This window comes from Asparagus officinalis, chromosome 5 (genome assembly GCF_001876935.1).
Source record: "Asparagus officinalis chromosome 5, Aspof.V1, whole genome shotgun sequence".
Taxonomy (NCBI): Eukaryota; Viridiplantae; Streptophyta; class Magnoliopsida; order Asparagales; family Asparagaceae; genus Asparagus; species Asparagus officinalis.
The window spans coordinates 73,389,987-73,407,941 of NC_033798.1; the positions used below are offsets into that span (position 1 = coordinate 73,389,987).

General features: G+C 37.5%; 1 pseudogene; it reads left to right on the forward strand.

Annotated features, from left to right (window-relative positions):
* Nucleotides 1-17,955, forward strand: part of LOC109843894 — a 67,632-nt pseudogene that overhangs the window by 13,751 nt on the left and 35,926 nt on the right.

Here is a 17,955-nt window from a genome sequence, read left to right on the forward strand (position 1 = left end):
TCGACATGGGTTTAAAATCTCCATCAGCCTCAACATTTGACTTCTTGTTAATGGTTTGGCCTTCATGAAAGACCACACATCTGCTTCTGATAACTCTCTTCTTAGATGATCCTATAGCTTGTATCCAAATTCTTCATCTCTATAGCCGATGAAGATGCACGGAATCGTCTTATCATCAAGCTTCGTTCTTTGCTCCTTTGAAATATGTGCAAATGCCTTCCCCAAGCACCTTTAGATGAGAATAAAACGCATTTTTCTTTATCCATACTCTCTTCGGAATATCGAATGATAATGGAGCTGATGAAGATCGACTGATCAAGTATCAAGCAGTGCAAACTGCTTCTCCCCAGAATGTCTTGGGAAGTTTTACCGTCTTCAGCATGCTTCAGACTCTGCATGATGGTGTGATTCATCCTCTCTGCTATGTCATTGTGTTGCAAAGTACGTGATATCATCTTCAATATACCTTATCTTGAGCAATAACCTTTGAATTTCTTGGACGTGTACTCGCCTCCATTGTTTGTGTGGACACAATTCAAAAGCTTCCCGATCTCTCTCTACCATGGCATGAAATTTTTGAAAACACTCGAACACTTGGTCTTTTATTTTCAGGTTAACACACCCATAATTTTCTGGAGGCATCGTCAATAAAAGTGACAAGATACTTCTTATTACTAAGAGACTTCTCTTCGATGCAATTCATTCTCTCTGCTATGCCATTACCTTGTGGAGTAACTAGTAACATCTTTTCATGCAATAAACTATGTCTTGAGGAGTAGCCTTTGAAATCCTTAGATGTGTACTTGCCTCCATTGTCTGTGCGGACCCACTTCAAAAGTTTCATGGCATGAAATTTCTAAAAACACTCGAACAACCGGTCTTTCATTTTTAGGTTATACACCCATAATACATCATCAATAAATATGATAAAATACTTATTGCCATTGAGAGACTTTTCTTCGATGGGATTATAAATGTCAGAGTAAACCAAATCTAATATATTAAAACTATTCTACAGAAAGATTTGCTGAATGAAACTCAATGTTGTTTGACAAATAAACATTTATCACATAGATATAGAGCAATACCTTCGGCCAAGGAAATCAATCACTTCCTTGCCAAAAATTTTAAGCCCTTCTCGCTCATGTGACCTAGCCTATTGTGCTAGAGATTTGGAGAAGAGTTGTCCTCCATCATGTTCAGGCTATCACCGCACATTTTCGGTTAAGTTCTATATAGTTTGCCATATACTTTCCCTTAGATAACTATAAGAGATCCTTTGGTGGATTTCCATCTTAGCCAAAGTAGTGTTTGTAGCCGAGTTGGTTCAAAGCACATCCAGATATGAGATTGAGACACAAATCAAGAATGTGTTGCACATCCTTCAAAGTCATCATGCATCCAACATCAGCCTACACACAAATATCACAATCTCGATAATCTTGTTTGACTAGTGTTATCCATCTTGTTGGGTGTTGCATGGTATGAAGCTACCTAGTCAGTGTCATCATCTCAAATGTGAAAGCATTCTTCTCTAATAGTGAGAAGAGCCACTTCGCCATCTACACTGGCGATTGTGTTGTCATCATCGTTCTTCTGATGGTTGTCTCCCTTCTGCTCCTTCAACTACTTGCAGTTTCTTTTGATGTATCCTTCCTTGTGATAGTAATAGCACTTCATCACAGGTCCTCTGGATTTTGATATCTTTCTAGAGTTCTCGCAGAAAGTCAGTGGCACTTTACTCCTGCCTCTTCATCTATCTTCCATAATGAGGGCTTGTGCATGTTCCGAGCCTGACACCTTCCTTCTAGTTTCTTTATTGAGCAAGCTTGCACTAACAACACTCATCAAATGACGCCATTCAGAACAAAATTGCTTATGCTTGCCATAAAGGTATTGTAGCGATGTCCGACACTGATCACAACAATTGCAAGGCTTGTACTTCCTTGTCAAAAGTAACTTTTATTGTTGATAATTGGTTCATGATGCTTTGGAACTTGTTTGGGTGCTTTGCAATTGGGCTACCTTCTTCATACTTTCAGATTTGCAAGGCTTTTGATCAGGAACGCCTTGTTCATAGCTATCTTTGGCTGAATTAAAGACTCAGACTTTTTCCATAATGAGTAGGCATTAGTTTCATTAGAAATATGATGAAATACGCTATCATCTACCCATTATTTAATAATTCCAGTTGCCTCTCTTTTTTCTTTCTTTCGGTCTGCACCAGCTTACTTGTCGGTTTTGCCTTGCCTTCGATCAGATCATACAAATACTTAAAAAAATGATATCATCCATCTTGGACTTCTAGATTAACCAATTGAAATTATTAAGCATGATCATGGTATTATTGGCACTAGTACTCTCCATTTTATCTACATAGAGGGAATAAATCTACCACACTCTGGTATCAGTTGTTGGTAAATACGAGGATAATTGAATAATCTTTTCTCTTTCACCTATAGATAAATAGATTAATAAGGCAAATAATAGTAAAGTAACCACACGAGATGATTAGCAAGACACCAATATTTTTAACATGAAAAACTCTTCAACTGAAGGTAAAAATTACGGGGCCTAGTATAGAAAAATCTTCCGCTATGAAAAATAATGGCTACACAAATTTCCTCTCTAGACACTTGGCTAGTGGTACATTAGCAACAAGCAGGGAAGAAAAGAGGATTTCTTATACACTGGAGAAGGAACACAAACAACTTTCTTTTTTTCTCTCTTTCTATCACTCAAGTTCTATGTGAGTTGAGTTGTTGTTCTGCTTGTTCTCTCTTGCTTGGTCTGCCATCAACAAATGAAGTACTTGGCCTTTTATAGTCTCTAGCTTTAAATGAGAAACCAACATAGCCCTTAAAACTAGTCGGGCTGTTCTAAAGCTATAGTTCTACATCTTTGATAAAATTTTATCTCCATTTCTTTCACATGGTCTGCACCGTCGCATGCAATTGTTGTGGCAGAACTCTCTAAACAAGGAGGGATCCACAACACACATCTAACGTAATCTTTTTAGTTTTAGATTTCAGTCTAGTCTTTCCATGTATTTATAGTCATACAAATGGGCATTTAGAGTGAATTTATGTCATTCTCATCCTGCTTTTTTTGTTCATTTTTTTCATAATCAGGATTTTGAAACTTAGACCTCTCTCACAGACACAAGAGGGTTTACCATTTTGGGCAAGTTGCATCCGTATATTTTCTACATCTAAAAGCTGTTATGAGACTTTCTTTAGTATTGTGACCTTCCAGAGAAACTGCAGCCAGAACTGAAGATCGCTGAATTGTTGATAGAACCTACTACATCCATGGCAATGACATTACCTAAGTGTTTTTAACAGGGTCCATCGAACAAAACTATTTAGGAACAGTTGAAACTCTATTTCCCATACTTGATGTAGTAGAAGCATCGACATAGAGAATCATGCCTTTCATTTGGAATAGTATTGTACATTTTGTTAGCCGTTCACCTTTTTTGTCAGCAGCCCACTCTTTTAGACAAAGGAAGAATTCGGTGCCGGTTTTATTAAGAAACTAAAAGGGTGGTGGGTCTCACCAATAAAGTATTATTAGTGACGGGTCCTACTAATAATATTTTATTAGTACATAGTATTTCTCAAATACTATAAATAGGACCTAAACTCTTTAAGAAAATTTATTCCAGAAACAACTCCTCTTATAAAAGAGTATGAGAGAAAACATAGAGAGAATTTGTGAGAATTTTTGGAGTGTATCTTGATCAAGAGAGGGTGTTCTCTTTGATTAATTTTTTGGGATATAAAAGAATTGGGTGTCGTTGTTGCATCGCAGAATAGCTCCGAAGGAGTGAACCACGTTTATCTGTGAGTACTGTGATTGATTTTGTGCCTTTATTTTATGTATTGCGTCTTCGTTAGAGGCGTTTTTGTTGGTGTGTATCCTAACAACTAGTATCAGAGCCTGACTTAGAGTATATATATCTGCTTATCATATATTCTGTGACTGCCACTAAAAGTAGATCATCCACATCAGAAAATATGTTAGATTATTGTTTACTCTTTTAAGGCATTGTACACTATTCATGAGTTGATACTATTCACTAGTACGATACTATTTATAAGTACTATTACTATTCACAAATACGGTTTAGGAAATACGTAATCTTTCGCCATGAGATCTACAGTTAAAGATAATAGGCTTCGAATTGAGAAATTCGGCGGCCAAAATTTTAGGTATTAGAGAATACAAATAAAAAGCTATTTGTACCAGAAGGATCTCTTCCTACACCTCCAAGGAGAGGCAGTAAAACCTGAGAAAATGAACGATGATAAGTGGAAGGTGCTTGATCGTAAAGCACTTGCCACCATCAGGCTCAACCTTCACCAGCATGTGACTTATAACGTCTCGTATGCGATCACCACCAAGGAGTTGATGGAAGCCTTAGAGGCGCTGTATGAGAAACCGTCTGTTTTAAATAAGGTGTATCTGATGAAGAAGTTGTTCAATCTAAAGATGTAGTAAGGAGCTCGCGTGGCGGGCTTCTTGAACAAATTTCAGGCTGTGGTGCAACAGCTTGCTATAATATATCTCAAGTTCGACAATGAGATCTAAGCTCTTCTACTATTTTATTGTCTACCAGATTTATGGGAGAATATAGTGATGGCGGTGAGCAACGCCAATGGCAATAATAAGATGAAGCTCGACACAGTGATTTGGGCAATTCTGAATGAAAAATCTCACAGCAAAGTCTCAGAGCTAAGACCTCTAGCAATGGGAGTGCTCTGCATGTCAAGGCACGAGGGCGTGCGCAGAAGAAGGGTAGGGGACAACGAGGCCAATCAAAATCTAGAGGGAGGTCTAAAGGGCTAAACCCGAATGGTTACGGTGAAGGAAAATGCTTTAGATACGAAAAAAGGGTTACTTTACATGGGACTACAAAGTTTTTGTTCCAGCATTAGTAGGGGATGATCGGGCTGACGGTGCAGCCAATCTCATGCATGAGACGGATTCGGATGCGCTTCTCTTATCCTTAGAAGACAAAAACGATGCGTGTGTCATCGACTCTGGCGCATTTTCCCATACAACCTCACAACAAAAGTTGCTTTCATTGTTCGTGAAGGACTTGGGGACAGTCTATCTTGACGACGATCAACCTTGCAAGGTTCCCAGGAAGGAAAGTTGTACCATTAAGATGGAAGACGGGACCACCTTAATGCTGAACGACGTTCATCATGTATCAGATCTCAAGCGAAATCTTATATCAGTCGGGCAACTGATTGACTCCGGTTACATAGTATCCTTCGAACAGAGAAGCTGGAAGGTATCCAAGGATACTCTGGTAGTAGCACAAGGCAAACACGAGGGGTCTCTCTACATCGCTAACGGGAAGATCGACCACTTTCTTGCCGCAGGACAAGCATCATCATCATCCATCGACTGCATGACTTAGCATCGACGACTTGGCCACATGAGCGAGAAGGAGATGCAGATTATGACTGCGGGAGAGAGGCTTCCGGGTTTGAGAAAGATCAATCTGACTTTCTGTGAGGACTGCATCCTAGGTAAACAGAAGAATGTAAGCTTCAACAAGACCGGACCGACTCCAAAACTGCAAAAATTAGAGTTGGTGCACACCGACATGTGGGACCTGCGCAAGTTTAATCTGTTGACCACTCTCTTTACTTTGTTACTTTTATTGATGATTCTACTAGAAAACTATGGGTGTTCTTGAAGCACAAGTCAGATGTTTTTATTATTTTCAAGAAGTGGCTTGCATGTGTGGAGAATGAAACAGACAATAAGCTGAAGTGCCTAAAGTCTGATAATAAAGGTAAGTATTGCAGTCAGGAGTTCGAGAACTTCTGCTCGTCCTATGAGATTAGGAGACTAAAGATCATTTCAGGCACACCTCAGCACAATGGAGTGGCGGAGCATATGAATCGCACTATCTTGGAGCACGCCAAAAGTATGAGAATCCACTCCGGATTGCCCAAGCATTTTTGGGTCGAAGCTGTCAATACTGCTGCATAGTTAATCAACTGCGGGCTATCCGTGGTTCTCAGTTATGGGATACCTGAGGAGGTTTGGACCGAAAAGAAGCTAAAGCTAGAATACTTACGAGTATTTGGTTATGATGCCTATGTCATGACCATTTCAGCAGACCGCTCAAAGCTTGATCCAAAGTTAAAGAAGCTCTCTTTCATCGGCTATGGAGAAGATGAGTGTTATAGGGTACAACTATTTCTAAATATATAATCTGATGAGTCGTCATCTCCATCCAGCCAGGCAAGCCAACACCCCAGTGTCGACACGAGAAGCAGTGCTAATCGCCACGAGACATCCTGACCTCCCAGACGAGTCGACATCTCGACCGACAGGAGCTATAGCCAGAGATCAGCTAGCAGTCCGACTCAGCCGACCAGACGAGTCGACATTCATCAATGTCGACACGAAAGGCGGTATCAGTCGGCCCTCTCACAGCATGTAACTCGTCAAAAGCCTAGTCGACCCAGTCGAGTCGATACTCCTTCATGTCGACTCGAAAGGTGGGACGAGTTGTCACCCGACTCCATTCAGCCAACAATCCTTAAGTCGTCACTCCTCTCAACGAGTCAACTCTCCTCGCGAGTCCCATCATGAGGGACATTGCTTCTCAGCGAAGCTAGAAGATAACTTCGCCAAAGTTAGAAGGCGGGACATTTCTTACCCTTACCCTTATCACTCTGCTGCCCTGGTTTAGAGCGACCTTCTCTATTCTTTTGAAATATCACAGTCTCTATCTCCTGTGAAATGGCTGCATTAGCTACCTCTCGAACTGAGCGGAACCTCTTAGGTGAAGGTATAGAACAGACAAAATAAGAGAAATAAGTACTATAGACATGATGTAGAAAGATATATCTTATATATAAAATCATGTCTCAAGTGAACAATCTGAAATACATCAAATATTCGAAAATAAATGAAAAGTATCTCAAGAAGAGTCAACTGATAATAAACTAAGGCAAACTGCATTTACACTATGAGTACAAAACTCTAATGTCTGAATAGTGAAAATAAGTCTACAGTAGAGTCTCTACTAATAAATCATGCGACGGCGACTATGCAAGAACACCGTCATCCTGCAACTCTTCGGAACTCTGACCTACCTGAAAAGAAATTTAAAATAAAAAGAACAAGAGTGTTAGAGCGTTATAGCAAAATCACCTCCATCCGTCCCCAGGGAAAGGGCTACTAGATGTAGTGAATGCTCTATCTATAAAGCATAGTCTACCCAGATCATTTTTCACGTATCTAATAGTATTAATACTTAGAAATCTACAACACGAGACGTAGTACGTTAAGTAAAATAATCCAAATAAGAAAACCCTCATGTATATACCATATGTCTCAAATTGTTGATAACTAAATATTAATCACGAATTAAGAATGAAAGGAAACATATATGGAAAGATAAAGCATTAAAATAACCATCAATATATGTATCTTTTGTACTCGCGCAACAAGGTATCTCAGTCATCAAATATCTTAACAATGAGTTGAATTCACTTTTGGCATCCATCAAACTCAGGCTATCACATAATTATCATATTGCAACTCTTTACAAATTTTTAATTTATCGTATTATCGTGCGCAACGGACTACCCTGTAGGTATCCTAACAGTGTACATAGCTCATTAGTCTCATTGTGATCTCAGTGTGTAACATGAGTGCGAGACGACATATCATACAGGTATTCTAAGAGACGGCTCACAAGCCTCATCGTACCTCCGTACAAACGGACTGCTAGACAAAGCATCCAAACCCGACTCAATAGCCTGTACAAATAGAATATCGATGCACCACCACACGTAATACTGAACTGAGCTCATCAATGATATCTATATCGTGTATAAACTATGTATATCTGGTATATCGATGCATTATCTCATATAGTACTGAGCTGTGCTCATCAACGATATCCAATATGTGTATAAACGATCTCTAACTCAAGTGTAATTAGTTCAACCCTTGTCAAAATCTCATTTGGGATACTCATGTGTGTACTACGATACTATTCATGTATATTCATATCTATACGTGTACTATCGTGCGACTCGAACTCCGCGATCGCATCTCAAAACAGGACAACACTATATTCAGGAAAAGTCTTAGTAGTTAACTACTAAGCTTAGTAGTCGACTACACTGAGTCCATCCAGACTCTGTGAGACATGTATCAGGATTAATAGACGACTACTAAGCACATTAGTTGACTACTCTGTAATATTTTAGTTTCTGGAAATCCAAACTGAACATGAGTCGCCGACTACTAAACTTAGTAGTCGACTACCCTATCAAAACATGCATTCTTTCATGTACGAACAGAGCTTATCATTCATCATATACTTATTATGAGATTTAGTACAAATGAAAACATGTAATATTCAATAGAAATCATCCTGAATATGAAACAAATCTATTAACTTGTTCTAATTAGGAATAAACATTCTAATTAATCAATTTCCTCAATTAGCTCTTAATTAAACAACATAATTATCAACACTTGATGAAAACTACTAATGAACAGAAGTGAAACTTTGTTTATACATGTTTATATAACTTAGGTATTACAAACCTAGGGTTTTAGCATGATTAGCTTATAAGAAAACTCAATTAAACAACTAATTTGGGCTTACTCATGAGTTAAACATAATTAACAAGTTAAAAACGAAATTAACATCAACCCTAATGATCACGATCATGTTTCTATCATCAACAACAAAGATTTAACTTCAGATCTAGCATAGGGTTAAGATTTATCATCAAAATTCTGATTTTTATCACATTAGGTTACACTTAACCATGAAAACATCAATAATACATCTTCAAAACTTTAACTAATTATAGAAACATGTTTGGATGAAGATGATCTTACCTCAAACGCTGTGTTGAACTCCTGAACACGCATGCAAGATCCCTTTTTCGTCAGAAACCGCAAAGCCTCGCCTTTCTCTCGACAAACGCCTCGAGATCTCTCGCAAAGCTCACACTTTATGGTTAGGGTTTGAGGAGGAAGGTGGCTGGTGTTAATCTCACATGAAAGAGGGTAAAAAGAGCTTTAAAAACGAGTATATATATGCATATATACAACTAGGTTTGAAACAAAACGAATCCGACCCGAAACCCATAAGAAAACTAGAAACAACCCGACTAGTCGACTAATACTACTATCTATCATCACGTCTCCTCCCAGTGTTATATCTGTAGGAGCCTCAATGGATACAATGTCATCTGAAGTGTGTGGAGTCACATCATCCTCCACTTCCTGCGATATCCCGCTAGTCTGACCTTCCTCCACTTGCTAAGGGACTTAAGGCCTCATCATGTACGCCTCATCAAAAGTGACAGCTCTGCTAATAATCATCTTTTTGTCTTGTGGATCGCACAACTTGAAGCTTGACTCTATCTCTAAAGCCCATAAAGACTGCTTTCCTCGCCCTCAGATTTAATTTCTCATCATTCACATGATAGTAAGTTGGACACCTAAAATCCTAATTAAAACATAATCACTAGCTACAGAACCAGATCATACCTCCATAGGAGTCTTCCTATATATCACAATGCACGAAAACCTATTCACGAGATGGCTCGCATAAACCAATGTCTCAATCCAAAAGGATCTAGCCAATCCACTCTATGAGAACATACATCGCACCTTCTCTAATAAGGTATGGTTCAATCTCTTGACCATCCCGTTTTGTTGCAGTGTCTCCCTAATATTACCTAATACCGTGATCCCAGTAAAATTATAGGAACGGAGCACTCTTGTACTCACCATCATTATCCGAAAGGAGTACCTTCACCTTTCTACCTGTCTATAGCTTCACTTTCTTCTTCTACTCCACAAATATATCTAGGATCTTATATTTATGCTTCATGATATATACTCAATTTCTCCTGGAATAATCAATGAAAGTGATAAAATAATTGGTCTCACCAAGAGATGTGTTCTAGGAGGGACCACAAACATTTGTACGAACGTAATCTAAAATACCTTGGATGATATGAATTGCGATGCTGAATTTTACCTTCGTATTCTTCCCAAGTATGCAATGTTCACACAACTCCATCTTACAGGTCTTTGCACCTTTCAGCAGTCCTTATTTTGCTAATACGTACAGGGACTTATCACCAGTGTGTCCTAATTTCATGTACCATAAGCTGATAGTATCCCCCTCTGTGGTAATCGAAGCTGTCAGACCCCTTGTTACTGTCTTGCCCTTCAAGTAGTAAATATTATTTTTTCATGACATCTATCGTCACCACCATGGACCTCTTTATGACCTTTAGAGTTGCATTCTCCAAGATCATCCTATAGCCTGCTACCTCCAAAGTTCTAAATGAGATAATATTTTGCATCAACTGCGGAACGTATCTCACTTCCTTCAGCTCCCTAGTCACCCCGTCACACATCCTGATACAAACTGTTTTAATACCACTAATAGGACATACGTGATCATTACCCATGAGCACGATATCCCTTCTTTCTAACTCCTCAAAACTAGAGAACCAATCTTTTCTAGGGCAAATATGGTATGTAGCACCCGAATCCATCATCCACTTTGTAGAGTCGGCATAACACACTGACGGTAATGCAAGACATGAGTAACCCGAAGAATCCGAATCTGAATTGTCGCCACTAGTTTTGGTATCATTCACCTCTGAAGCTTGTATACCTTTTTATTTATTTTTCCCGGCTCTATCCTTCAACTTTGGACATTAATTCTTCCAATGTCCATCTTCTTTGCAGAAAGCACATTGATTCCTACCAACGCTATTATGGCCATTTCTATGCTTCGACTTTGAGCGATTAAACTAACAACGGTTTGGACTACGGCCTCTCACTGCCAATGCATCTCCCGATGCCTTTTCAGAGGGTTCACTATCATTTTTCCTCAACTCATAATTAATCAATGCTGAGGTCATCTCCTGATAACTGACAGTGGTTCTACCATTAATTATTGTAAGGATAAATGTATCATAATCATCCTCTGGCAATGAACATAATAACAACATCGCCTTATCTTCATCATCTACCATAATATCCATACTGGCCATATTCAATAGCAATTTTGTGAAATTATTAACATGTTCTCTAATGGAAACTCCCCTCTTCATTTTGAATTGGTAAAACCTCTTTTTTAAATGAAGCCTATTCTCAATTCTCTTCGTCAAATACTTATCGTTGAGTGTTTCCCACAACCGTTTCACCGATGTTTCATTCATTACATCAATTATCAAATCCGGCGTCAAACTTGATCTAATAATCCCACATGCTCTACTATTTATTTTCTTCCAAATCTTATCATCCATATCATCGGGTTTCTCTTGTAATTCAAAAGTCTCCTCCAAATTTTGGGTATCTAATGCATCCATCACTTGACACCTCCACAAACCAAAATGTATCTTGCCATCAAATTTTTGAACATCAATTTTTGTATTGTTAATGCTCAACCCTTGTATCGCCTTAGTCAAGGACGATCCAGATGTAATTGCTTCGGTCATTTTCAATCTAATCTCCAAATTACACAACTACAACTTAAATTGAAAAAGAGAAAAATTAGGGTTTGTACCTCCAAATGAGAATCCGCATCGAATCCTCCAATTGATTTCTCCACCACTCCTCAGAAGATGAAATCCCTTGTAAAAACCCTAGCTTTCTCCTTCAATCCTCCAAATCGAATCCCAAGCTAACCTGGAGCTCTGATACCACTTGTTGTGAGCAGCGGAACCGAAAAATCACAAACGATATCAAAATAAGTACCACAACAGGCAAGACACTAAATTTATGTGGTTCGGTTATATGCCTACGTCCACGGGGCAAGGAGGTGATAGATCTCACTAATAGAGAAAGAGAGTACAAATAGAGATTACAATCACTCAATAATCTCACAAACAAATCACCCTTGATTTTACCTCTTCTGTCCTCTCTCTCACAAAATCGCCCAATTAAGAAACCCTAATCACTCTCTTAATCACTTTTATTTTCTCAAGCTTCTGATGGATGTTCTGATTCAAAATGATTTTCGAGGAAGAGAGGGGAGGGGGCTTTATAGGCTTCAATCCCTCCCTTTCTCTCTTCGTTGTCAACAAGTTCGGCCACTAGCTTCTATGTGCCTGCTTCCATTTTTGACAGCTCTTCAACCACCAGCACCTTTTCTTCACTGTAAACAAGAGCTGCTGCCAGCTGCTACCTTATTTGACCAACAGTCGTGCCATCTTATACTCAGACTAATCTGAAGATAAGTTAAGTTTTAGGGGCCCTAATAGCAATTTCAATGATTTTTGGGACTAATATGACAATAACTTATGATTTCAGGAACCAAATAGCAATTTCCATGATTCAAGGGACTATGTTCAGAATATAAAAGATTTAAGGGACTAATATTGAAAAACCTCTTAAGTATTGTCTCTCTGTTGTGCACTCAATGAGGAAAACCTCTAATTATTGTCTCTCTGTTGTGCACTCAATGCGGTTTTCTCCTCTACCTCCTTCTGAGAGGATTTGGAAAAAATATCGCATAGCAAGTGGTAAGTCTAGAAAGTAAACCTATACCTGCAAGAGCAATCTCATGTGGGCGTGCCGTCTTATACTTCTTTGGTAACCCTCCGAGAAAGGTTACAATCTCCAGCTGCTCCTATTGTCTCATCTTCTACAGATTAGATAGAATTGGGAAGATCTCCCGAAGTTTGTCTTGGAGTTTGTTAAACCCTGCATAATATTCATTCAAATTCTTGTTTCCCAACTGACTTCTTGAAAACTCTTGGAAAACAGAGTAGGCCTGTGCCGAAGTACTCGTTTCAGAGTAAGTCGACCCCAACAGTACCCCACAGTTCCTTCACGATCATACTATTAAGGACCATATCTTCTATTTCCTTCTCCCTGACATTCAATAGCTGACTCAAGAGATTACACCCTTTTCCTTCATCGGGAGATTTTCCTGTCAAGTTGTCTTTCACTCACCCTTCCAAATAAATCAGAATTAGTCTCTTCCACTGCAAGTAATTACTAATGGACAATTTCCTATCACAAATCTTCCCAGCCAAGCATTTCAGAACAAATATATGAGTAACTTCATTACCAGTTGTCATAGCGATCAACATCTCACTACCTTCTAGCTGAAAAACAAACGGTCTACCTAACTTACATATCAAACAAAACTCTTAGCACCACTCTACTGCCCTCAAACAACCAAAACAACTACCAGAAAACAATTCCAAACTCCAACACCACATCTAACATCAACAATGCCAATCAAAACAACTAACACTAACTCCAAAAATAATCTATTAAAACAAAGACAACCATAGAATCATACCCAATTCGTCTCTGTAGCAAGAGAGACTAGATGGCTCGATGACAACGGCTTGAGACCCGACATTGGTTGGCCAACAACCCATTGAATGCCATAATACCACTGCACTAGCCTTGAACCGCCAATACCCAACGGTCTTTATTGGAGCGCGAGCGGCAAGCGTGGTATTTGTGGGGAGATGACAACTTAGGGGTTGAAGGGCTAGGGTTTGAGGAAAAATGTTTTTAAAGTTTTATTTTGGTAACCATGCTCTGGTACCATGTTACACAAAGAAATATTGTAGATTCTCATTCATTGACCAAATGTTACGACTGCTCCCCTTTATATAGGGAGACGATAGCAACGATTTTGTGCTTGTTTGTCTATGAGGGACCAAGTTTGATTGCCAAGTTATAATTATTCTCGTAATCGCATTCCTAATATCTCTCAGTAATCATATCTCTAGTACATATTCCTAGCATATATTGTTTGATATTACTCATTTCCTTAATTATATCGAACAAAAACCATTTTAGTGGAGCATATACTCTACTGTCTACTATTTGAAATTTGAGTTATTTACTTTTTCCAGCATTGTGATGCATAGAGAGTTGCTACTGTAGCTTAATATGTAGCGGTCTCTCTAAATTTTTTTTTTTTTGAAATAGTCATTGAGACAACTCTTATATAATAAAGGAGGTTTCACATCGAGTGATGATCCAACATATTAAAAGCTTAGTGGGGAATTATGACTCCACAAATATCAGTCATTCCTGTAGGTGCATTGGAAATATGCACCAGTTGGTGATGAATTTAGAGAATCAATTAGGCACAGGGAAGGGTGCAATGCATTTGCTTAAGTTGTTAAATGTGTAACAGATGAAATTCGGAGGTTTTAATTATTTCTTTGAGATTAGAATACATTGATATTTCTTCATCAATTCCCTGTCCTATGTTTTTGTAATTGACAACTGGTTCATATTATCTTTATCTAGGTAAATATTTTCTCCCTTGTAATTAATTACCTTGCTCATCTTGATAACTATTGCATCATTTTGCTGAAATTAAACGATTCAAATCATGGTATTGTTTCTTTGGTAGTTTTTGTCTTGACTCCCTGAAGTTACATGCTTAGATGCCTATTTAACTTTGGGGAGTCATCATTTTTTTCATCTCAATAAGGCTTGACCATTTACGGCCTAATAAAAGTTATAAAAATGCCTTTAGACTAAGCATTTTGTTAATTTACTGGATGGTCGCGTTCATCCTGATTTCTATTTGCATCCCTTTAAGATTTGAATGCGTCAAAGGAATCTTAATCTGTTTGTTTAGACTGCATTAATTTGGATGCTTAGATTGCCAACAAACATCTATCTCTTTCTTTCTTGATCTAAAGTTGAACTTTTTGATGTACATGTACATATATGTCCATATCTTGTTGCAGATAAATGATCGTTACGAGTTTCCATTACAACTTGACCTTGACAGAGACAATTGCAAATACCTATCTCCAGATGCCGACAGATCAGTTCACAATCTATATACTCTACACAGGTAATTGTCCACAGGCAGAACGCTCAATTTGATAATTGAAGCCAAGTTGAAGTTAGACTGGTCATTAAGATAAAGTTTGTTGTTTTTTGCCTGTTTATCCTTGTGGCAAATTGTCAAGTACTGAGTTATTGGTACTTTGGTAAAATGGTAAATGCTGAACATATGGCATCACACATTTCTTTTACATTAGCTGTCATGAATTCTACATTATCAGTGCTAAGTCTTCATTTTTCGCAGCTGGATAATACTGTCTGCTTTGATATATTGCATCTGTCAGAAAACATCACTTTCAAAATTATGCACCCTCCATGATCTTTTCTTCACACTTTGTGTCATGTAAAACAAACAATAAGCACTGATCAAGTCATGCAATCATGAGAGGTTGCTAGTTCTAGTCTTCTTAAGCATGTGATGGCATAGGGGAGAGCATGCACATTGTGTATTTATTTGTTTTCTTCGTCCCTACTTAGCTGTGCAGGTAGGAGCTCTGTTCTTCTCCATAGCTCCCATGTTGACATGTCTTTCTAGGAAGAGACACATAGGATGATATGTCTTTTCATTGACATTTATTGCTTTATTAGCTTGCTGGCTCTTAATGAACTAGCGTCCTCCTCCCTCCTCTCTCCATTGATGTATTTTATTTGTCTTTTTCTTGATGCGGTTTTAAAATTTTGATGCGGTTTCAAAAAATATGAATGGCTCTGTCTTAATAGGCAAGTGCGAAAACATATGAGATCATTTGCTTGTGTTTTCGGGGCTACTTGTGATAGTATCATTATGAAGATCATGGGGTTTCGCATTGACATTTGACATATTTTTCTAGGAAGAGACCTATAGGATGACATGGCTTTGCATTGACATTTATTGCCTTCGTTGGCGCTTAATAAACTAACCCCTTCCTCCCTCCTCCCTCCATTTGCGTATTTTATTTATCTTTTATCTTTTTTTTTTTGGTGGAGTGGTTTCTTCAGTGAGCAAAGGGTCCTGTTTAGATATGCAAATAATAGTGAATATGAATGGCTCTATCATAGTAGGCAAGTGTGAAGACATGTGATATTATTTGCTCGTGTCTTAGTGGCTTCTTTGCTACTTGCGATAGTATCATTATGAAGATCATGCGGTTTCGCAAGGTGATTACTCATTAGAGCATATACTTCTGCTGTCAGGTTTCTCTTTTTAAGCTCGTCAATTTCATAATAATTCAAAATTTATTGTCATTTCCTTACAAGTTTTATACCCATGCATGCACAGGTGAGCATAGTTTCTTTGCTTCGTATATCTCATTTCAGTATTTTGTATCAGTTTCTTTTTCGTTTATATCCATGTTTTAAAATTCAATTATGCTGATTTTTTTCCCTTTTGGCTGCTGCTGCTTCTTTTTTGCATTTGTATATATACTCTGTTTTCTTATAAACCCCCCATTCAGACTTTTTTTCCCCTTTGTTCTGCTGCTTCTTTTTGCGTTTGGCAGAAACCCTCTAAAATTAACACAGTTCACTTTTGGTCAAATGACCAAAATACTCCCCAATAAATTTTAGCAGAAAACTCCCAATAAGTTTAACATTTTGTCACTTAACTCCCTATAACTCTTGGCAGAAAACCCACAATAACATTTCTTTATAAATTTCAGATTTTTTCAAGGCTTTTGTTTGTAAATTTCTGATTTTAGGAGATTGTTTGTATTTTTTGCATTTTAAAGATTTTTTTGTAATTTTGGATTTTTACGGGGTTGTTTGTAATTTTCAAAAGTTTTCAGATTTTTTCAGGGTTTTCTTTATAAATGTCAGATTTTTTTCAGGGCTTTGTTTGTAAATTTCTGATTTTAGGAGATTGTTTGTAATTTTTGCATTTTAAAGAATTTTTTTTTCTAATTTTGGATTTTTACGGGGTTGTTTATAATTTTCAAATTTTTATGGAACGTTTACAATTTTTTGAATTTTAGGGGTTTGTCTGAAATTGCATATTTTTAAGGGGCTTGATTGTAATTTTTGGATTTTTATGGTGTTTTTTGTAAGTTTTATATTTTCAGTGGTTTATTTGTAATTTATAGATTAATTAGGGATTGTTCGTTATTTTTAAATTTCAAAGGGAGTTGTTTGTAGTTTTCAGAGTTCCCAGGAGGTGGTTTTAAAATTTTGAATTCTTCGAGGGATTGTTTCTATTTTTTATTTTTTGAGGGGTTTGTCTTCAATTTATGAATTTTAGGGTCAGCTTACATATTTTCAAGTTTTTCAGGGTTTTTTGTGCATTTTAGACTTTTTCAGTGGGTTTTTGGTCATTTTCGGATCTTTCAAGGTGTTGTTCGTAATTTTTCATCATGACTTGTTTTTTTTCCTTAACTTATTACAAGAACACCTTTTAATTATTGGATAGTTATAATCTGATTATGATTACCAAATATGAATATTTAGAAATTATTATGAATAGTTTTAATTTGGTAAGGATTATTAGGTGAAGATAGGATTAATTTCGACATGTCAATGGATTATTATTTCCACATGTGAGCTTCAGATAGTATTAAGTGTCCATATGTCATACTTAGACGCAACACATGGCAATTTTTTGAGATGGGAGACTTTAATCGCAAACCACCAGTTTCTCATTATATATAAAGGAGGGATCTTATTTAAATGGAAGTGTCTTTATTCATGAGATGAGTATAATTAGTTCTTGCAGTTTTTGCTTGGTTTTGGGTTTTCTTTTCAATTGGCACTATTATATATTAGTAGGTCAAGAGCCTGCATGACTGATCTAGGTGGATGCTGATGGGAAATGTCAAGTTTATGAAACTTGTCCAATTGGTCATGTGGTGTTAGAGCTCTAGTATATTTGATCTTCTTATGTTTCTTTGTTAATACTCTAATTTCTGCTGTTTACTAATGCAGTGTTCTCGTTCATAGCGGTGGAGTGCATGGTGGACATTATTATGCATTTATCAGACCAACCCTCTCTGATCAATGGTAAGAAGCATGCATTTTCCATCTTTTTTATTTTTTTCATCCTTTTTAGAAAAAGTTGTGCTTCTTTCTAGACCTGCAAATCTCTTGAAGAATGTCATATGGTAGCTGCATATCCTAGTATTATAG